This window comes from Microcebus murinus, chromosome 9 (genome assembly GCF_040939455.1).
Source record: "Microcebus murinus isolate Inina chromosome 9, M.murinus_Inina_mat1.0, whole genome shotgun sequence".
Lineage (NCBI taxonomy): Eukaryota > Metazoa > Chordata > Mammalia > Primates > Cheirogaleidae > Microcebus > Microcebus murinus.
The window spans coordinates 15,151,337-15,175,461 of NC_134112.1; the positions used below are offsets into that span (position 1 = coordinate 15,151,337).

Genomic DNA, 24,125 nt, shown 5'->3' on the forward strand with positions numbered 1-24,125 from the left:
ATTGAAAGAATCTTTGGAGCAGATCTAAAAACTTAAGCTATGTATCCTTGAACAAAGAAATCCTCTTCTAGTATTAGTCTAATGGTACTTGCTCGTCAACCTGAAGCAAATACCATCTGTAGCATGCTGTTTTAGATGTGGCATCATTAATTGGGAAGCAGGGCATGTATCTTTTGATATGATCAAAATGGTACATTGTTGGTGCAAATGTGCCAGTGCCTGTAATACTTGTCTAAGACTGATTGACAGGTCTCAGATTCTTGTGTGTTTAAAGAACCTGTTTTCTATATTTGGACTCAGTATATTGAGTGATAAGAGATGTGTCAAATGAGTTGAGAATTACTTAAATGGAAATCATTCTAACTTCTGATAAATGATGCCAAGGAAAGTCATATTTCCAATTTTCTGCATTAAAAAATAATCTCAAGTTTGTGGATTAAGTGTTTATAGGTAGCTTGATAACTTAGGTGGCATCTGTGCACCAAAATGGGTAAGAAAACACATTCAGAGTTAAGGCTGCATCTCTCATTTAGAGTAAAGTGTCATACTTACAGAATGTTGTAGTACCTGACACTTTAGTGGTAACTGCATTTGGGCAAGTATCTCTTAAATAGCTAAAATTGAAAATATGTCTTCACTGAATAAAATTACCCTGGACTCCACATATTTCAAAGTCAGGGTTGAAGTAATTTTAACTTTTTGGAGCATAACTCTGAACCGGCTAGTAGCCTGGGGCTTAACTCTCTTGATGCCTGTGGATTTTATTCTGCAGTAGAGGATTCTCTCAGTGCTGGTGGTTCTTTCTTTGGGGCTTAAGAGTTTATTGCAAAATAAGAACGTTAAAAGGATTATGAGCAAGGTGGAGACTCAGAGGAGTCTCCCATCTTTGCATTGGGAGATGGGGAACCCAGAGAAAGCGAAATTTACAGTGAATCTTGAAAGATGAATGCACATTTTTCAGCTTGCTGGAGGGGAGCCAGACAGAGTGATGCATTCTTCTTATGAAACAGGGCGTCACCAAAGGGAAGGAACATTTATCTTAGAATTTTTAATCTACATATATACATTTTGTTTATCCTCCAATAACTTGAGAATAGGGGATTGGAGAGAAAAGAGTGGATGGTGAGAGGCAATGAGAAAGACTTATTTGGCAGGTCTGGCCAAAGGACCAGAGTTGGAAAAGAAGGAAGTCTTTTCAGGGGAGGGGTGTCTTTGTGGTCACTGTGGTGACTTTGGAGCTCAGAGTGTTAGGGAACTAAATGAAACCAGAAGGATGATGGTAAATCACATGCCATGGACCAGAAGGCATGGACTCTATATCTATATCTATATCTATCTATATATCATCTGGATAAGGTATGAATATCTGTGCATATAGTTTAACAAATAATTTATACCTTGAATTTTTTTTGTTAATCATAGACTTTTTAGTCTCTGGGATCCACGACAGGGTGTGTCTCAAAATAATAGTATATACTTATTTCTTGAACAAGTTTTCTTTTTCTGTTTGGATAGCTTTGTTTTATTATCCTTCTGTAGAAATTATTTCCTTTGGCTGTAATTCCCAACGATTTTTCATTTAATAGAATCCATGAGATATTAGGATACATGGACACTTAAAAGGATATTTTTCATCCATCCAAGACATGAAATTTTTCCACAATATCCTTATCATTTGGTTGCCCTGTCATTATTTTATACTACTAGTAAGAAAAAATCCATTGCTTCCAGGGGCAGCTATTAAATGTTAATACTTAACATTTAATTTATATCAAGGAAAAAATAATTTTAAAACTAAGTAAAGTAAATAATTCCATTAACTATACCTTATTAGAATGACTAAAATTACAAACACTAACCATGCCAAGTGTTGATGAGGATGTGGAGGAACTGGAACTCCTGGTGGAAATGTACAATAGTGTAACTACTTTGGAAAACAGTTTGGCAAGTTTTTAAAACATTAAACATACACCTACCATATACTCTAGTCTTTTTATTCTCATACAAAGACTTCTGCATGAACAGTCATAGCAGTTTTATTTATAATACTCCCAAACTGGAAACAATCTATATGTCCATTTGCAGGTGAAAGGATAAAATGTGGTATGTCTATATAGTGTTATTCTACTCATCAATAAAGGAAGGAACTATTTATGCTACAGCATGGCTGAATCTCTATCATGTTAAGTGAAAGAAGGTGGACTCAAAAGGCTACATACATAGTATAAAATTGCATTTATATAAAATGATAGAAAATGTGAATAAATCTATAGTGACAGAAAGAGGTTCAGTGGTTGACTGGAGTTTCATCTCAGAGGAAGAGAATTAAATGCCTTGTGAAATAGTCTAAAAATCAGTTTCCATTTTACTGTAGTGGAAAAAAATTAAGATATTAGTCTGGGTACTTTTTGTTGCTCAGTGACAGAGATGTGTGTGAGTACTACCTTAATCTTATAGGGGTTTCTTAAAGGAAAAAGCAGATCTGTTACTGCTTGAAGTTGTTCAGGAGCCAACTTTTCAGTGAATGATGCTAAATCTGGGAGTAATACTGAGAAGGATATCCTTGGGTGCAATGAGGAATCTGGTGATTGACTATTTTCTTTGAATAAATTCTGTGAGGTGAAACCACAAGGTCAGATGCTACTAACATTTTTAAGGCTTTTCCACAGATTGCTACATTTCCCTGTAATTGGGTTATATTGAATTATATTACCAGCACTGTCTGAGAGTATATCACTTTATCCATCACCAACATTCGCTGTTATTATTCAAAAATTCATTGCCACTTGGATTTCTAGAAAATGGGAATTTATTGATTTTGTTTGTATTTTTCTGGTTACTAATGAGGCTGTTTATTCTTGAGAATTGCTAGTTCATATACTTTGCTAGCATATGTGTAAAGTTCTAAATTGATTTGTAATTAAAAATTTCATTGTTTACAAGCAGAAATAACACTATTGAAAAAGTAACATTGATCAGGGAGGCTCAAAATCAGAAGAAGTGAGTCACCAGCAAGTCAAATTTAACACTTGCCAATCTTTCTACTATTAAAATACCGTTGATTTACTTTTAGGAAAACATCCACCTTCCCACTAACTTAATATTTTAAATGTGAACTTTATATGAACTTTTACAGATTAATAATGAAAACCCCAGCAATCCAGAATGAAAATGGGCCAACAGTATGAACAGGCAGTTCTCAGAATACGAAATACCTAGTAGCCACATGAAATGATCCTCGATTTTTTGTAGTAATCACAGAGTAATCGGGGAAACGTGAAGTAAAACAACAATAAGATACCATTTTACATCCATCAGTGTGGCAAAGCATTTAAAGTCTGATCAATACCAGATATAGGTGCTCGCCTAGGGAATTGGGAGTGCCCCTGCAGGGTGGAAGACATGGAAAATCTGGCCATGATCCTTCTTTAGAGAGTGGCGATAGTCTTTTAGTTTATGACTTGTCTTTTGATTTCCCATTTATTGTCTTTTCAGTTCAGAAATCTTTTTATTTTAATGCAGTAAATGTATATATATATATATACACATTATACACATATATATACACATTTACATTACATTTATTTATACATTTACATTTATATATATACATTATATATATATAATTCTTCTCATTTATAGTATGTGTTTTTTGTGTCTTCTGAGGGAAAACTGTTTTTTGCTCCTACAAAGTTGTAAAGATGTCCTTCTGTATTTCCTGCTAAAAGTAGTGAAGTTTTGCTTTTTACATCATCTTCACCTTTCCTTAAGAAATATTCTCACTGTATTATGAGGGGAAGAATTCATTTCTTAATATTATGACAAACAATGAAGTTCTTCTCTTGCCAGAAAACATAAATTACACAAAAATTTGCAACCCCATGTACCTACCAATTTCCCATTTTCTTCCCTTAGCCCCAGTTCAGCCCTTGACTTGATTGCATTACTGGAATCCACTATCCCAGAAAGGATATAGAAAGAGAAGGGGTGATGGAATGAGTAGAGATGAAGTGCAGTGATGTCTGGCAGGCTGGTTGACTGGATTCTGGAAGTGTCAGTTCATGGTCCTGAGGCAGGAGGTGGGTGGTGGAGTGCTGGGTGCAGGCTAGGCTTGGGGTCAGATGCGTGCCTGCCAGCCCTTGCCCCGTTTTCATTGGCTCGGGCAGGTTAGTTAACCTCTCTTTTGCTTTCTTCATGTATAAAATGTGGGTTATAGTCACCCCTCTGCTTTATATGACAATTTTGAGAATTATATGGGCTAATACATGTAAAATATGTAGTGCAGGGCTCAATAAATGTTAGTGGTTATCAGAGGGCAGAATTTACTACATGTCCTGAAAGAGAACTGTTACTTTTTAATGTATTCATATATGGTTGGCTTTAATAATGTTCATTGTATATAGGGCATACAAACTTAAAGAGGGTAGGGAAGAAAGAAGGAAAAAAGAAGGAAAGGCAAGCTTCTGGGACACATCTGTTCTTATACCCATTTTGCTGCCTACTCCATTAAGGTCCTTTATTTGACAGGAGTGGGTATCTTTTATCACATGGAATTTTTGTTAAAAGTATGGAACACTTCACAAATTTGCATGTCATCTTTGTGCAGGGACTATGCTAATCTTCTCCATATTGTTCCAGTTTTAGTCTTTAGAGTTTTAAGAACATGCTTGCTTAGGTAATTAGGTTTGTAAAATGGATTCCAGTGTGGGTCTAGTGAATTGACTTCAGGAATTTCTCTTTAATGTAGTAGAGACATTGCAACGTGGTTTATAAGAAGGAATTTCTTTTTAATGTAGTCAGTGCAACTTGATTTACAAAGATGCTGCTTTTGAGAATCTTCGAGAGAGAAAACCTACTTGGGAAATGATTCAATAGAGAATTGATAAAGCAGTGTTTTTATGCTGGAGAGCATTATAACAATAACTTCTGTGGTGAAAGTACAGCTGAATTTGTGAAGTGTTAAGTGGTTGGTCTTCATTATATGTTGGAAAAGTTAGTTTGGTTAATAAGTTAGTTGGTCTTAGTAATTTAAAATAGCCCTTTTTAGATAAGTAAATTTTTACTAACCTGTGGAAAACAAGGGCTTTACTTTCTTAAGATAAATAGAATGTATTAGCTTTGCTGCTGCTATTGTTGAGTCAAAAATAAAAGTGAGAAAAATAAGTAAGAACATCTTTACTCTTAACAGATTTTTCCTTTATTATTAATAGTATCGTTAACTTGTATATTGAGAAATTAAACAGGGATATCTATGGGCTCTGGTGAAATGTTCAGGTAGCTCTGCAGCCATCGTGGATTTGCATTATGTTTGGCTTTTTTGAGTGCTTTTGTTAATGAAGTTTGTCTTTGAAGGTGTGGCATGGCAGATGCTTAGTATTTGGACAGTCTGAGGGGTAGCCCTCTAAGACTTAATTTTAAAAAATAGTAATATGTTTATATGTTTATAATTCCCATTCTAGTTATTTAGTATCGGGGTGCCAATCCCATTTCTGTTGCCTTGCTTTTATAGAAAAATGAATTATGTTCTCTAGGGACTGTTCTCTGTGAAAAAAAAAGAATTTTGTTTTCTGGAATTATAGTGTTTGACACCCTATGGACTAGGAATCATGGGGGCATGCCACCTTTCACCAAATCCATTTGGATATTAAAACATGTTTATTTCTAGGCTAAATTATTATTTAAAATAATTCATCAGATCAGTTGGGTTGTATGGTGTATGAAAACATCTGTGCTGTGAATCATGTTGGAACTGAAGAGACTGCACTGTTCCTTCCCGGCTGAGTTCTGGCTCCACAGAACGACAGCACTAAACTGCCCCTGAGAAGGTCCTGCCAGTGGAACAGGCCTTTTAATTAGATAACTCATCTTTTTAAAGTCCTTGTTTCTTTTTCACTGGGGTCTAGTGGGCCAGACAAGGTAAAATCTCCTAACCTTTTCTTAATCTAAATATTGGACCCAAGAAAAAGTCACTCTGCCTAGTTGCTAAGACTAGGTTTTTCCAGGCCCCTGATGAATGTCATCTTTTCAGAAGGCCCTGTTCTATTCTTCCACTCAGTGTTTTCTTCCATCTCTGTGATGTTTTGTTCTCTGTCATTTGCCTCCATTATTCCTTGTACATCTTCTTGATGCTTCTTTTAGCTTGTTCTATCCTCTGCTCATTTTTCATATTGCCACCACCCTTGTTAAAGTCTTTATTGAATCTCACCAAGGTTATTGCAATAAAACCCGACTGATCTCCTTGTGTATCTCCTAATCCATCCTTCACACAGCTGCCTGAGCAATCTTCCCGAAGTGGTGCTGGGCTTTTGTTACTCCCCTCACTGAAAATACTCAAGTGACTCCTTGATGCCTGTGGAATGAAGCAGCTCTCCTGTGCTGCACTCAGGCCTTCAGCTGCCTGCACTAAATAGTATTCCCCCACGTCGTGGCCTGCATGGAATCCAGACTTTGTCCTTTTGCTCTTGTTGGAGTGAGCTTTCCTGTCTTTGCTTATGGAACTACTCAGTGTCTCATCCTCTCTGTGACACCGTCCTTGATTACTCCATGTGGGAGAGCATGTGTTTGGTATTCATTTAGTAATTGCTTCTTATTCCTTCAGCAAACAGTCTCAAAGGATGAGCTAGGGATAGAAGATTAATAAGGTTAATAAAACACAGGCCTTGTTCTTGAGTCAGATCAGTTGTGGAACTCATCATTTAGCAGTGATCTATAATGTAATGTGTTAAATTATAAAACAGAGGTGTGTTCTAAGTGCTGGGATCACAGACTGTGCACACAAACACCCTGAATTTAGGCCATGCTTGTTCGTTTTTTCTTAAATTTTCTTTATATCATGTAGGGTGTTTGGTAATATTAGTTGCTCTTTGTTAAATGAAATTATTAGTGAATTGTTCTTCTTCATTATTCCCATGCAATAATCCAATGACTTGGTGACCCTGCTTTCTTTTTTATATCACCCTTTCTTTTGTATCTTTGTTGGATATGTATATAAGCTATAAAAATATTTACTTGGTTTAAGAACAAATAATTTTTTTGGTATATTTCACACATTTCATCACCATTTTGGAAACTGAGTTGTATTTTATTTCATGTTATTTATTTATGGAAAAATGTTTATCTTTTAACATCCTTCTAACAGTCATATTCCAGTAAAATGGATTGTTTGGCAGTGCTGTCAGAACCAGGTGCTGTGTTTGGTATATGGCAGGTGCTTAGCAGTTCATTGTTGATAGTGTGAATACCAGAAAGAGAAGTTTTGTTGGCCTCTTGTGCTGTCTTGAGACTGATTTTGATTTATATAGATGGTCCTATTAATTCTCTCTCTTACCTGCCAAATTTAGTATCATAGAAACATTCAAGGCATTGTGGAGAAACCAGAATGCAACTTGTCCAAGTTGTTTATCTAAGCTGTTAAGGAAATTTAACTTTCTCTTAGTAGCAATAGGATATGGGCATTGCACGCTCTGGAAAAAAAGAGCTCTAACTCTAGATTTGCTATTCATCCATTTCACTGCACAGGACAACTGCAGGGTTTGCAGTATCCCAGAAGGCAACCATTACATCTTAAACTTGAACAGTATTTCAGTGATTTGTAAGCTTAATAAGGGCAAAGGTCACATTTACTTTGTTCACCACTGTGTACCTGGTATCCAGCACAGTCCCTGGTGTGTGAATAAAAGAGGGAATGTGCACCAAAAGCCCTTTTATTGATGCAATGCTTTAATCAGTGCCTAGATTGTGAATAACTGTCTTGAGTACATGGTTACTGTCTGGTGTCATGTGCAAGCCAGCCTCCTACCATTGTCCATGGGGATGTGACAGGCACAGGAAGAAGATGACGTTTAACAAAAGGGAAACAGCTCTAGGAATCAGCAGTATGCCAGCTTCTTAGGAGGCAGTCCCTTCCAAATCCTCCCTGTGCTGTTAAAGGTTATTAGGATTTAGAAAACGAACATCTATCTAATAAGTCTTCTGTAGGTGGAAAGGCCATTCCATGCAGCTGCCTCTGCTGAGATTGTACCATGCTGGCGGGTACAGCTGCAGGGTGAATGTCAGAGCCTTTTACCAGTCAGCTGCACACAGAGCTGTTGCTTTTGGACACTGAGTAGGGACAGCAGCCTAGGGTTTTAGGGGGTCAAATGAAGCTGCACATGGTCATTACCTATGGTCTCCGAGGTTTCCAGCATCTAAATCAAACACAGTGTGCTTTTATGGGGGAAATGGTTAAAAATTCTTCATTAGAGGGTATTTTTAAAAGTTAAGAAAAGTATTTAGGAATATTTTAATGAATAGCAAAGACCGATTTATACATATTCTCATAAATGTAGAAAATTTAAGCTCAGTTGTTAACCTAAAACAGTGATGATATATGGCTGGGCAAAATTATTTTCTTTCCAAACAAGATGACTCTTCCTCAAAACTTTTCATTCTTCTCATTCCCAAATGTATTTATTTATTTTAGGTTATTTTTAGGTTATTAGAGTTTAAATCAAGGACATTTATTTTCTAATAGGGTAATTTGAGTTTTAGATCATTAGAATGATTAGAATGGAAGTTAAATTTAAGCAGCTAATTAAAGATACCTAATGTATTTTTTCCAATTAAATAGCATTCTTATTGTAGAAGTTAGAAAATATTTATTAGGGCTATATGGAGATACATGTAAGCAGTGCACTCTGTACACCTTAAGGTAATAATTTTATATTACGTTGATTTTGTAGCATTGGGGGACAGCTCTGACAAGCCATAAAGCTAACTTGAAGCACCCAGGTAGTTTGAAATCACTGGGAGGGAATCATCTATAGTTCAGTAGGTTGTGATATTTGGGGACTATTTGTAAGCTCTCGTATTAGGAGTACAATAGACATTACCTCCAATGGCAGATATGCAATTGTTTTGTAGTATTAAAAAGAGCAATATTGGTATGCTCAATTTTTAACTATCATATAACTTAGTCAAATAAATACTTTTCACTTAGAAATCAGCTTTGCTTATAGAATCGAGGTGAACTTTTAAAAGTTTAAATTTATAGTAACTGATCAATAGTTTTGGAATAAAAGATATTTTAGCCATATTATGCAAAATATTAAATGTAACATATACTAAACTATACCACATTTTACCACTTATCCCTTCTTTATTCAAAATAAAAAGTATATGACTTTGCTGCTTTTTAAATTTCCTAATTATTTCTCAAGTTGGAATGATTTGTTACTGATAAAGAAAGCATTTTTTCTCTATCAGCAGAAACAGCAGCTTATAAAAGCTGAATTATCACTTCAAGAGTCTCAAATTAATGTAGTTATTCAGTCGTAGGAAGGTAGGATCATCTTTAAAACCTTGTAAGAAGACACATTTCTTGCATATTCATTTTAACTGTGAAATATGGTTAGTAGCAGGGGGATATGATTGCCACATGTGAACTGTCAGCTCTTCATCAGCTATTCAAGCCTGATAATAAGTATTGCAAACCTTGGGTCCCAAAAGAGCAAAGGCATGTCAGAAGTTTACTCTTTCCATTGAACTGACTTTGAGTCATTACCATATTTTAAATTTTTTCTTTTAAGATAATAACATTCTAACAAAATTCTCTATTTTTTATCTATTCTGCTCTTTAATTATCTTTTACAGAGCTTTTGTTTATTTACCTGTTTTACTGGTTACATGAGATGTCCCTCAGACTCTGAATGACTTGTGGTTCTCATTCTTTTGGGTGCTTCATTGAGCTTTTCTGTGCCAGCTGATGAATTTAAAGTTGATTTCTGTTCTCATGAAATTCACAATTAAATGCCAGAGACAGGCAACAAGATGAGTTGTTGTTCTGTTGTAAAATTCATATGGAATCACAAAAGAGCCCAAATAGCCAAAGCAATCCTGAGCATAATGAACAAAGCTGGAGGCGTCATACTACCTGACTTTAAAATATGTTAAAGGGTATAACAACCAAAACAGCATGTTATTGGTATAAAAAGAGACAGACCAGTAGAACAGAATAGAGACCAGAAATAAATTCATGTATTTACAGTCAACTGATTTTCAACAAAGACGCCAAGACCATACACTGGGGAAAGGACATGCTCTGGATAGCCATATGTAGAAAAATGAACCTCGACTCCTCTCTCTCATATAAAAATGGAGTCAAAATGGATTACAGACCTAAATGTAAGATCTGAAATTATAAAAGTATGGGAAAAAAATACATAGGGGGGAAACACTCTAGGACTTTGGTCTAGGCAAAGATTTTACAGCTAGACCTCAAAAGCACAGGGAGCAAAAACAAAGACAAAAGGGACAATATTTAACTAAAAATCTTCTGCACAGCAAAGGAAACAATCAACAGAGTGAGGAAACTACTTGTTGAATGGGAGAAAATATTTGCAAACTATTCATCCAACAAGGGACCGACCAAGATCAAGAATACATAAGGAACTCAACAGCAAAAACCAAATAATCTCATTAAAAAGTAGGCAAAGGGCATGAATAGAAATGTCTCAGAAGACATACAAATGACCAACAGGTAAATGAAAAAATGCTAAATATCACTAATTATCAAAGAAATGGAAATCAAAACCACAATGAGATCTCATCTTAACCCAGTTAGAATGGCTATTATTAAAAAGACAAAAAAATAACATGCTGGTGAGGATGTGGAGAAAAGGGAACTTTTATACTGTGGGAATCTAAATTAGTACAGCCTCTGTGGAGATTTCTCAAAAAACTAAAAATGGAACTACTATATAATCCAGCAATCTTACTACTGGAAATTTACCTAAGGGAAAGGAAATCAGTACATCGAAGGGATACCTGCACCCCATGTTTATTGCAGCACTATTCACAGTACCAAAGATACGGAGCCTAAATGTCCATCAACATGAATGGATAAAGAAAATGTAATCTGTATATACATTGGAATATTACTCTCCCATAAAAAAGAGTGAAATCTTTCTTTGTAACAACATGGATGGGACTGGAGGTCATTATGTTAAATGAAACAAGCCAAGCACAGAAACACAAATATTGTATGTTCTTACTTATATGTGAGAACTAAAAAAGTTGATCTCATGGAGGTAGAGAGGGGAATGATAGTTAGCAAAGGCTGGGAAGGGTGTGTGTGTAAGGGAGGGGGATGAAGAGAGATTGGTTAATGAGTACAAACATATAGTTAGAAGGAATAAGTTCTAATGTTTGATAGAGAAGGATGACTATAGTTAATGACAGTGTATTGTATTATATATTTCAAATTAGCTAGAAAAGAGGATTTAAAATATTTCTAGCACATAGAAATGATAAATGCTGGAGGTGATGGATACCCTAAATACCCTGATGGATCGCTCTGCCTTCTTTTCATGTAACACAATCTCACATGTACCCCATAAATATGTACAAATATTATGTATCAATACAATTTTTTTAAAGTGAATTATTCTGAATTGTGCATGGCCAGAGAGTGATATGGGAACACTCAAGAGGGGTATCTTATCCTGCAAAAAGGAAATTAGGTGCCTTCACAGGGCAGTAGATGTTTGCATTGAATCTTACAGAAAGAATAGGAATTTGCTGAGTGGGGGAAGGGAGCTGTATATAGGCTATTCTAAGTAAAAGATACAGAGTGAAAGAAAACATTTCAAAAAAACAGAATGGCTAGAATCTTCTGGATCTTTTGGGTCTTGCTGGAAATGTACCTGGAGAGAATAGGTGGAGCTAGACAATGAAGAATGGCGAATGGCCTTATCAATAGGATGACCATATATTTTATTATTCAAACCAGGTCTTGAAAATGAAAGGGGATCCATTAATAATTACACCTACGCAGCAGTCACAAACAGACACAACAAGGGTAAACTGGGATGCGTGGCTGCTCTATTTGAAAGCCATGTTAAGGAGTTTGTACTTTAAACAGGGTAACAACATGTCTAAGTTGGTTTTAGAAGATTGGCCTTGAGATTAGCAGTGTGGAGAATGGGGTTTGGAGTTAAGAGTGTGTCAGGGAACATGTACATGGGGCTTGTTTAGGGAAGTGATAGCAATTAGGAATCTGCTATAGCAATGGGAAAAGGATGGATTTGAGAGGTATTAAGAGAGAGAGAATAATAGGACTTACTGACTCTTGATTTTTTTCTTTTTTTCCTTTGCTATACCATCTAGGTTTATGTAAGTGCAGACTCTTGACTGCTTGTATGGGGTGTAAGGGAGAAAAATAAATCTGGGATGACTCTTTGGATGCTGGCTTGGATGTCTACATGGACTGAGAGTCATTGAATGAAATTGAGAATACAGAAGGTGGTGCTGGTTCTGGAGATGGTTAGTAGACAGAGACCTATAGAGTAGCAGTTGAATAGGAAGATAGAGCTCTGGAGAGAGGCCTGAGCTGTAGTGCAATGAATACTGCTATTTAAGAGGCAGGCTGAGGAATTGCAGTCCAGAAAAGTGACTGAGAAGTTGTGACTAGAAAGGCAGGAAGGAAATGAGGAGAAATTGGTATAATGGAAGCCAATGGAGAAGAGTTTGAGGTGGCAGAAAGCAGACAGGACCAAAGGACATCCACTGACTTTGAAGCTAGGAAGGCGTTGCTGCCCTTCCTTGAGCCATTTTGGTGGTGTCATTCAGGAAGACCCCTGTGTTGTGTTAATGAATGGACTTGGGAAATAGCCATCCCTTTATATACCTTGGATGATTCATTCCTTGCAAGTACCTTCTTCTCATCAATTGGCATTAATGGTAACGAGCAAAAGCATGGCGAGGCATGTGTGTGTTTTCCACATACACACGTGTGAGGAATGGAAAAGACTTACTCCTGAGGGCAGGCAAACACAGCTTCTTTGTTGGTTGAATGACTGTGACCAAATTTAAACAATATTTGTAATACTGAAAAAAATTCCTTTTTATTTTGTAGTCTAGTTCTGGATTCCTCCCAGGTGTTATCATGATTCAATTCTAAGTGTAGTTATTTAAATATCTACATCCCTCAAATCTTAAATATCTTATCTTGGCTTTGAATGGGGACAGAAGTGGGAAGGAAGAGGAGTTGCTGCCAAAACAGAGGTGACTTTCTGTTCATTATCTGTCCCTGGTATGAAAACATTAGACAGCTTTACTGTTTCAGTGAAGGCTGTCATCTCTTCTCACTTGAAAGTGAAAGCCAGCAGCCTAGGTTTCTGGTAATTAATACGGTGTTTGTATTTGCTAATGGTGACTGAAATTTTCAGCTGCTTAATTTTTGTTTCTGTCATTTTAAACTCAGTGTTTAATCTCTGCATTATTTTAATTCTGAATTAGTTTTTTATTGTATATTTAGTAAATATTGTTTCTGTTTTTTGTGTTGAAGATTTTGAAAATCTTCATTTATTTAGCATTTCTAACATATCCAGAATTTAATATTGCCTTGAAGTCAGACTGGGAGTGTATCCATCATTTTTTATTGTAGGATTTTTTTTTCAGTCTCTTTTCCTAATATTTGTCATGCTTGTTCACTTGAGATCTAAAGTACTCTCCCCCCATTTTCTTAAGAGGAAGCATATTGTAATTACTGTCATTAATTAATTTTCCCCCAAATAATATGCAACACTACATGTTTTCATAGCCTATTTTGAGGTGGAGAGGACTGATATACTAGGTAAGAATGATGTAGTTAGCTTTTGTCATCAGGGCTGTAAATAACAAAAAGGATCTTTATTATTTACTGTTTGTTTTACTTAGCTGTTTATATAGCCCATCATGGTAAGCTCTACAATAGAGAATGCAGTTGTCACTGCAAGAGAAGAGAAGGTTGCAAGGAAGCAGTGGTCAGCAGGCTCACTTGTCACAAAACAGTCAGGGAAGGTAAGGCTGGAAGAATTCTCATGGCTTCATTCTCAGGAAGTTCTTGGCAACCTCAGGGAGAGCAGTGGGCAGTGTAGAGGGTGGGCAGCAGCTGGTTGCCATGGTACTCAGGAGTGAAAGGGATGGGAGGCCAAGGGGTACCGAGTGGATGGCGCTCCCGAGGAACAGGCTGAAGCCCTTAAATCTGTTCTTTTGCTTTTCCTGAATCCGTATTTGGGGACTTTCAAGAAAGCTTCACAAAAGTTCTCCAACTTAAAGACTGCTTATTGATAAATTTATTCCTCATCCTGAATCAAAGAAGGACTTAATGCTAGAGATGAAATCTTAGAGCAACTGAGAAGATGTGAGAGTTTGTAGTTAAAGGTTAGCCCCTGTTCTGGTTTTAAAATAAGTCAGTGAGAAAATAAATGTATGTTTTTGGTTTTGTTTTGTAGATTGGTAGAAAACCTACAATTTGGGTATGGTTTTTTCATAAGCTTCTTAAACCCAGCTGGAGGTCTTTCTTCCCTCCAGGGTGTATCATCAGTGGAGAGTAAAATAAGCAGTAAAATGGGCTTTTCCCAAGTATGAAAGAACAGACATTTGCTTTTCACACATGGAATGTAAGTGTGGCTTGCTTGCTGACTGTGACTAAGGAGCATGAAGTCACATAGGCAACCATGTGGATGTTGAGATTGCTAACTAGTGGATCTCCGCGATTCTTATTCATTCTACTCTGTGTCCGTGGGGATGCAGCATTTGTGAAGGAATCAATTATCCATTTGTTAGTCAGAGGAGCCTTACAAATTATACATTAGCAGATTGATTTCTTAGGTTCTCCGTTGGGGGACCAATAGCTTAAGGTGGGATGATGAGGAGTGTCACGGGAAAAGAAGTTGCCACAAAGAACACCATTAAAAGCAGCTTTTGAAATGACTGTGAATTTATTCCTAATTGAAGAGCTGACATAATCCATACTAAGTGTATTTATTTCAGGCATTTTACATTAGGTAATTGATTATCACATGAGGTGTACGTGTTGGCAATTTTGCCTTTTCTTTAAATTTAAGAACTTGAGACCACCTGTAGTGGACTTGGATTTAGAAGGTATGTGCTGGTCCTTGCCCCCTCCTGCTTACTCAGACTTCTTTTTTATATTCCATTAAGGAAACATTTTTGTATGTTCTATAGTGTCAGCTTGACATTATTGATTTTTGAACAAACTCACTTATATTGTCCAGAATTCCAAACATGTCTCCATTAGGAATAAAATTGTAGCTAATGGAAAATACAGCTGAGGCCATTTTTCTCTGGTCTCTTTCTATTTTCCATATCTATTTCAGTATCCCATCTTTGTAAATACGCACCACAAATTGTATATTTATATGTGACATTTTCTGCTCATCAGCTGTTATGGTCAAAGATATAGGAAAATTAGTTGTTTAAGAAATACAGAATCTTGCATTACCAGGTTTCCCTTCAAGTTTGAGGATATCTTGCACCCTTTCTCTTTCTCCTGTTTTTTTGCTGTTGTTTTTTTTTTCTTTGTTTTCAGTACATATAAATGGTGAGTATGTGTAATGCATTTGTTCTTATTTATAAGAAGAGTGATTATGGATGCCAGGCCAGTTGCATATACCATTGACAGTTGTATACACCATTGACAGTTGTAATATTGAAATCCTCTTGTTTATTCTTTATTAAATATTATGGAACCATTATGGAAATGGAATGTGCACAGTGATGTTATTCAGTTACCACTCAAAATGAAAATATGTGCTGTAGGTTCCTAGAATGATAGTTTTAAATATTAATATTAATTTTGGTTTATTTCTAGTTTTAGTTTAATGGATTTGCTACTTAGCCATATTTTTAAAATATTTATCTTCTGATTACAAAGTAAATATTTGTTGTGGAAATCTAGTAAAACATAGAAAGAGGCAACCTAAACAATAATAATTTGTACTCAGATATAACCAATGCTAATATTTGGTAGTATCTACTTCCAGGCACATATATGATATATAAGTACCTATAAATATAGTAATATTTATTAACAGCGGAGCATATGTACCTGAAGTCAGCCAGACTTCAAGGTTTGAGAGCACGGTTCACCAGACTACTAAATCTACCCAAGAATTCTGATGCCAACTACAAGTTCTGAGAATTCCCAAAACCACCCTCATTTTTGGTAGTTAGGTATTAAATAGAAGACTCACAGAACTCTCTGAGAGCTGTCATACTTATGGTAATGGTTTATTACAGGGAAAGGAGAAAGGTCAAAAATCAGACAAAGGAAGAGAGAACACATAGGCTACAGCCTGGGATGGTTTCAAATGTGAAGCTTCCATTGTCCTCGGGATGTTACCCCACTGGCACAGATGTGTGCCAACATGAGAAACTCACCCGAGTCTCGGTATTCAGGGTTTTTATTGAGGCTCTATTACATAGGCATGATTGATTGATGAGTTATCCATCTCAGCTTCCAGATCAACTGATACCACTCTGACCCAAAGCCTACACCCTAATCACATGGCTGGTCTTTTTGGTATGGCCAGCTCCCACTCTGAGACTATTTACTGGGTATGGCAGGCCCACCTTTATATTTAGTGTGGTTAGGCCCCTGCATTTAACCAAGACATTCCTATCAGTTATGGATTACTTCCCACATACCTAGGGCGAAGGCCAGACCTCTCATTGGATAAACCCAAATACTTTACTATTAATACATAATACTTAAAAAAAAAAAATGAAAAAATTTCTTTTTGTCCTTTAGATTCCTTGCTTTCAGAAATTTAGATAATTTCCACTTCTCAGTATCTTACAAAAGAAACCTGCTGTGAAAAGGTCTTGGTAAAATAATCTTTTTGCTTCTCCTTGGTTATAAAAAGTAATGCATATTTTAAAGAATTTTAATACATATTGCCAAATACCCTCCAGAAACTTTTCCCAAATTTGAATTACTACCAGTAGTGAAAGAGCAGTGTCCATTTCTGTGCTTTCTTGCCAAAACTAGTTACTTAAATAACCTTTGGTGAGTCCAAAGGTAAAATATGTCATTGTTTTAGTTTTCATATATTTGTTATTAGTGAGGTTGATGTTTGTTCTTGTTTACCTACAGTTTATAATATTTCTTATGTGAGTTGACTGTTTACTTGGTTTGATTTTGGTGATTAAAAAGTCAAATTTCTTCAGAAAACACTCTAAAGAAAATGTTAAGATGTATAAAGTGCAAAGCTGTTTGCAGTTTACATACCAAGGGGGAAATATCCTTAATCTATAATGACTTTTTATGAATCAGTTGAAAAATTGTGGACACCCCAATCATGAAATGATCTCTGCCTCTGGATTCATGCTTAGAACTTATAATTTAAGATTGCAGTTTTTACTGATGTATTAACTAACTTTTGTTTTCCATTTCTATTTAAAGTTGTCTAAGAAATAGGAAATATTTGTAGTCTCATTTTAGAACAGAGAAGGGAAGGATGTAGTAAATAATCATGTACCAAGTGAGTCAGTTAATGCAATTGCCTTGATTTGGGGGGAGACATAGTTTAAGTATAATTTATAATAATTTAAAGATAATTGCTAATAAAATAAAAGTAGAATGAACAACATGTAATTCCTGGGTAGAAAAGAGAAAATAATTTGATATAGCAAAAGAGTAAAAATGAAATGGGGAAACATAATCTAAGAACTATAAAATAATATAGTAACTAAGGCAATGATAAATGGATTAGATATTCTGTTATTAAAAGAAAAATAGCCTCAGATTTGAAGGACATATATTCCACAAAGTGATGGAGGTGAAAAAGAATATGTGAGCAAAAATAAACTGAAAAAAGCCAAAGAAAAATTAAGTGTTGGCAATAGAAATGGATAAAAAGTAGAGTTTAAGGCAAAAGAGCATTAACAAGCAGAAGGCATATTATATTGATTACATTTACTAATTAAAGGGACAATACAGTATAAAAGTTATACCCTTTAATATTATCAAATTATAGGGCATCTAAAGCCCATACCAAAATTCATTTGAAATTCATGGAGAAATGAACAACTGTAATGGTAAGTTTTTAAAATGTGTTTTTATCAGTCTTTGATAGATGAAAAAGACAACAAAGTATATAGAGAAATTATATAAATATCACAATTAAAAAATATATATATATCGAGCCTTGTTTTGGACTCAAATGTGAATTATTTTGAAATTATGATATCATAAGTTATAAAGAGAAGTCATTAATTCTAAAAATAGATATTATACGAACCACAATCACTGACCACTATGCAGTGACACTAGAATTTATTAAAAACTGGTAAATAAGCAAATACACCATCACCATCCTTGGAAATGAAATAAAATAAAATATCACTGTTCTCAAAAAGGAATTAATTATTATGGTATTATATTTTAATCTTTTATTTGTGACCAATGATAAATGGAAAGCATTTTATAATTATTATGTGATTAACAAATGAGGAACTATAGTTATTAAGCAATATATTAATGTCAGAAAATTAGAAGAAGGTGAACAAAATTTTTGTAAAGCAAAAAGGGAAGAAAATAATAAGAAATTAAAAAGAGAAAATACTTTAAAATAAAGTAAATTGATTGATGGAAGTATATAAGAAGTATATAAGAAGGGCCAGTACAACTAATAAACTTCGGATAATGATAGTCAAAGAAAAAATTGCAACAAAATATTTATATATATGTACAATACTGTTATGTATATATCTTTCTATTTGCAAGTAAGAAATAGGAAAAATAATAGTACCTACCTCATATGATTGTCATGAGGATTAAATGATATATATAAAACTCTTAGAATAGAGCCTGACACATGATTATATAGTAAATATTAACTTATTATGAGTAATAGTTTTACTATTTATTATTAGTAGTATTAGTATCATTAATATTATTAAAATATTAAAAGAATAAAAAAATAATTTCTACAAATTTGAAATGCACTATTTTTTTGGAAAATATAAATGACCAGAATATAATTACATTTGAGTAGCCTAACAATCATCAGGGAAAAGTGAAAGGGAAAAAAAAAAAAAAAAACAAAATCCCAAATCTAAGAAATAACCCATTAAAGATGTTGATCCTAGATGTTTTCACGAGCAAGTTCATTCTTATTTTCTTAAATTTTTAATGTTTATCATTATTGTCAAATGTAAGTTTAAAAAACACATAAAATGTATAGTAAAACAAATAGTCACAAAGCAATCATGTAACTACCACTCTGTCAAAAATAGAACATGTGACCCTTCCTGATCACAAATTTTCTCTTTTCTCCTGAGAGGTAACCACTATACTGACCTTTGTAGTAGTAACTTCTTTGCTTTTTCGTTTTAAACCTGTATGTGCACTTCCTATACACTGTAATATAGTTTTGCCTATTTTTATATGTTGTATCAATGGAATCATATTATACATGTCAGAAATGAGGAAAGGATGCTTATTGTCATTGCTACGTCTAGAATAAAACTTTCAAACAGCTGTAAGACTTCTAAGAGGAAAAGCATAAAACTTTAGACACATTATAGTAGACCTAAATAAATGGAGAAAAATGCTCCATGTTTATGGATTAGAAGAATCAGTATTGTAAAGATAAGTAAGGGAAAGCTCTTAGCATTTTCCCATGAAGTGCAATATTTTGTTAACCACTGGGAGGATATATGAGATTGAGGAGTTTTTCTCTTAGTATGCAAAGAGTTTTCACCAGGAATAGGTGTTGAGTTTCAAAAACTTTCTGTATCCATTGAGATGGCTCTATGATTTTTCTCTTTTATTGATACAGCAAATGATACTGATTAATTTCTCTATGTTAAACCAGCGTTGTATTTGTTGGGATAAACTTGGCTTTTTTCTATATGCTGGCTTTGTTAGCAGTTTCTTTAGAAGTTTTCCATTTATGTTCATAAGTGAGATTTGCCTGTACTTTTTCTTTCTCATGGCATCTTTGTCGAGTTTTGTTATTGTAAGGTTTTATTAGCTCAGTAAAATGAATTGGGGACCATTTCCTTTTTATTATTTTCTGTAGAAGAAATTGTGAATAATTGAAGTTTTTATTCTTTGAACTACCTCTCAAGAAGTTAACATTCCAGTGAGTGAGTTTGACAGTGAATAAGGTAAATAAGTAAAGTAAAATATATAATAAGATAGTGGGAAGTGCTAAGGAGGAGGAAAAAAAAAAAAAAGAGTGAAGGAGTTATGAAATGTTTGGGGAAAATGTTGAAATTTTAGATCAGTGGCCAGAGAGTGTCACTGAGAAGATGATTACCGGTGAAGAGCAGGTGGAAAAACATCCTGGGAACAGGGCAAACAACTATAAAACCCCTAAGGCTGGAGAAGCAGCAGTAGGTTATCAGGACTGGAGTAGAGAACCAGGGGGAGAGGAGGTGAGGTTGGAAGTTGGAGGGAGGGTTAGAGTCAGATCATTTAGGACTGTCAGGTCATAGTAAAGACTTTGGCTTTTATCCTGAGATGGGAGGCCACTAGAGAGTTTAAGCAAAGGAGTGGCATATTATCAACCTGTTAATAGTGTCACTCAGCTGGCTTGTTGAGTTAGGGCAAGGAGGAAGTCAGCTAGTTAGGAGACTATTACTATAATCCATACGAGAATGATGGTGGCCTGGACCAGGATGACAGCTGTGTGGGTGGTGAAATGTGGTCAGAGTCTGGATAAATTTTGTCTGAAGAGGTGATAGGAATTGCTGACAGATTTGATATACAGTGGGAAAGAAAGATATGAGTCAAAAATAGCTCCAGAGTTTTTTCCCTGAGCAACTAACTAGAAGAGTATAGATGTCATTCACTGAGATGAGGGAAGACATCCAGAAGAACCCCTACTCCCCTTCTGGAGGAAATATCAGGAGCTTGGTTTTTGATATGTTTTAGTTGAGATGCTTATGAGGTATATAAGTACAGATATGAAATAAATAGTCTTTTTTGTTGATTTTTGTTTTTAATCGAATAGGTTGCCAACATTTATTAAAGTGGAATATTTCATATAAAAACTTGGATATCGTGCTTCTCTTGAGCAGTGATTAGATCTAGCCACCTGTGTGGCATGTTTCTGCAGGCAGGGCCAGCCCCATAGATGGGACACATGTTTCAGTTTGTCACCATCCACTCCTTCTCCCTCCTGGCATTGGTCATTCTCTGACTTAGAGGCACTCAAGTTTGCCATCCCTGGGCCAGAGTTTTCTCAGTACATCATACTGCCTAGTTTTTTGTTTCTTGGAAAGGTTGTGGTCTAGGGAATAAATAGGCCACTTTAGCATCTGTTTTGTTCCTCCACAAGTTCAGGCCTTTTGGGGTAAGGGAGATGTTTGGGGCTTTAGGCTTATCATAGGGGCAGTCACTGGCTGACCATCTGTCTGTGATTTCTTTCTTTTTCTTTTTCTCTTTTTTAATAGTCTTATATATTGGTCTGGAATAGAATAGGGAGAGGTCCAGTCTGGAGATAGTAATTTAGGAGTCATTCCATGGCCTGGAAGAGAATATCAGTATTGTGAGTATAGATGTAAAAGAGAAGAGGTACAAGGACTGAGCCATGAAATACAGAAATCAGGAGATGAGGAGTATCCATCAAAAGAGACTATGAGAAGGAGCAGCCAGAAATTTAGGAGAAAAACCAGACAAGCATGGTGCTCTGGAAGCAGAGGAGTTATCAGCAGTTACATGCTCCAGTGTAAGTGAAGTAAGTTAGGACTGATCAACAACCATTATGTTCAGCAACACTGTGGTCATTTTATCTTAAAATTCACAAGGAAAAATAAATACTTGAGAAAAGCCAAGAAAAATATGAAGAATTGTGACTGGGACTTATCTTACCAGAACATACCATTTATATGCTGTATAATTAAATCAATGTTGAATTGATATAGGAATGGACAGACTGTGATGGAAAACTCAATGTTATCTTAGTTTATATAAATATTTATTATATAATGAACATTTCTCTTCATGAGTGGAAGGATGGATTATTTAATAAATGGGGCTAGCCCAACTAGGTACCCATTTGGGAAGAAAAGAAAATAAATTCTGAAAAGATAAAGGACTTAAATATAAGAAATAAAACAATAATGCTCTTGCAAAAAAAAAGAGAGAGAGAGACTACATCTACAATGTGTATATATATTCAGTGGGTAAATATTGTACCTCATACTCTCAAAAATAGAAGAGAGCTCTTATAAATTGACAAAACAACAAAAATGTTAGTAGAAAAAAATTAGTAAGAGATGTGAACAAGCAGTTTACAGAAAGTAAATTAATTGACCAATAGACTTAAGAAAAATGCTTAAGTTTATTAGTAGTCAGGGAAATGAATCAATGAATATTGATTGTTGGCAGAAAAGCAAGTAAAAAAGAAAAACTTTTCTTGCTAACAGAGACATGAAGGAAAGAGGATTCTCATATCTAAGAGGTATGATTTCCCCCCCATATCACTAATGTGGTGGCACTGTGGTTTCTATTCAGGGAGAAACTTTTTATAATGAAAAATTTGTTTCATTTGCACTTGGGATACCATTGTGTGACTTAGCCACTTTGTGTCACGATGGCCTTAGACAACTCACATAAACTCTTGAAGCTTCATTTTACTCCTCGTAAAATAAAGATAACCATCCTAGGCTGACTACTTTTCTCTGAGATTGAGTATCAGGTAATGTTTATGCTAGGTCTTTGGAAATGATAGTGTGGTTCACAGAGTATTAGGACAGGCCATGTGCTTCTGAGTACCAGAGTTCAAGGACAAATTGCATAAATTTTCACAAGTATATGGAAAGAAAATATACTCTACGAATGTAAATTGTAGTAAAGAAGGGCCTTGTAAAGAAGGCTTGATTTCTTGGTTGCATTCGTCATTGGGTCCCAGTTTTGTTGGCGTAGAACAGTGCTGTTCAGGAGAACTTTCTGCAGTGATAATACTGTTCTGTGATCTTTCCAATACTTTCCGTATCTTTCCGATGTTTGTGTACTTTCCAATACTAGTCACATGTTGTTGAATACTTCGCATGTGTTAGTGCAACTGAGGAACAGAATTTTGAAATTTTATTTAATTTTAATTAATTTCACTTTCAATTAAAAAAAACTACATGTAGATATGTTAGGGCAGGAAACCTAGGCTACAGACACTTATTAAATTATAATTTGAGGCAGATTATATAACTGGATGCCAAATAAATGACAATCAGAAGTATGTGGGGTTTATATTTGCCGAGACTAAATGGATATTAAAATGTTGTTTGGTGAACCAAAGACCAGAATAAGGAAACTGTTAATAGAAGATATGCCATTTGAGGAAAGTATATATCCCAAGCAGAATGCAGCAGCTGAACAATCAGATTTCTCAGCCAAAAGTCCAGGCACGCTGGCCTGTGTGCTTTCCCAGATCAGCTTTTGCTTTGTCTTCTTCGAAGATTCCTTGCTGCTCGGCACATTGTTCCCTCTGCAGCCCTCTGGAGGTTGTAGGGAGCCCTGCCTCTGCTCATTTCTCTGTTGTTATTCTCTGCCATGGGCTTCAGTTTATTCTCCTATAAAATGGATCAAATACCTGTCTTTAAGGACCTTTCCTCTTCTAACATCCTAGAAGGAGCAAGCTTATTTTTCACGGACTGCGTCTCAGGAATGTTGCTTGTGTGGTGATTTAGCATCAAGATGAGAAAGGATTCTGTGGCCAGTGGTCTCACCCTGCACACGGGAATGTTTCTTACCAGCATCAATCAGTGGGTGGCCTTTTTGAGATCTGGGAGTCTTGGTCTGCCCTGACCTTTGCTTAGTAGAGCTGAGATATTTTCCAGTCGAGGATCCAGCATTCACCTTTGCGTATTTCCATTTATCTTATCAACAAGCCAAACCATTTTAAAGTTAGATGCCTTAAAAAACTAATTTGCAAGCTCACATTGTATTTTCTTTACATGGTTATTTTGTTTCTACTGTGCTTTGTGTAAGATAGTTGGAAACTGTCATTATTTAAGAAGAAAACAAAAAGAGTTTGCTATTTTTAATGTTATCAACATTCACTGATCTTCACCTCTATTAGAAAATCCACTTGTATGAATATTTTAGTAAGTAAACAATTAGATACATAGCAAACTGGAAAGCAGTAAAAAATATTTAAAATACAGTTGTACATTTACTCTTTGGAAAATACATCCAAAGCAGAAAGCCTGGTTCCTGTCATCACAGATTTTTGATTTGAAATTGTTCAGAAGAGTGGGGGGGGGGGCATAGTTAATGTCAGTTAGACTCTGTGATTTTCCCCTAGACAGTACTAAACATAAAATATAAATAAAAAATTGACAGTAATTTA

At 35.3% G+C, this 24,125-nt stretch overlaps 1 protein-coding gene and 1 non-coding gene across 4 annotated transcripts in view; one reads left to right on the plus strand and one right to left on the minus strand.

Annotated features, from left to right (window-relative positions):
• VPS41 (VPS41 subunit of HOPS complex) overlaps positions 1-24,125 on the plus strand; it is a 178,902-nt gene that overhangs the window by 51,488 nt on the left and 103,289 nt on the right. The gene's annotated exons all lie outside the window — the stretch shown is intronic.
• LOC142873155 (U6 spliceosomal RNA) lies at positions 4,562-4,665 on the minus strand. Its single transcript, XR_012921203.1, has one exon. It is a non-coding gene; the product is annotated as a U6 spliceosomal RNA (small nuclear RNA).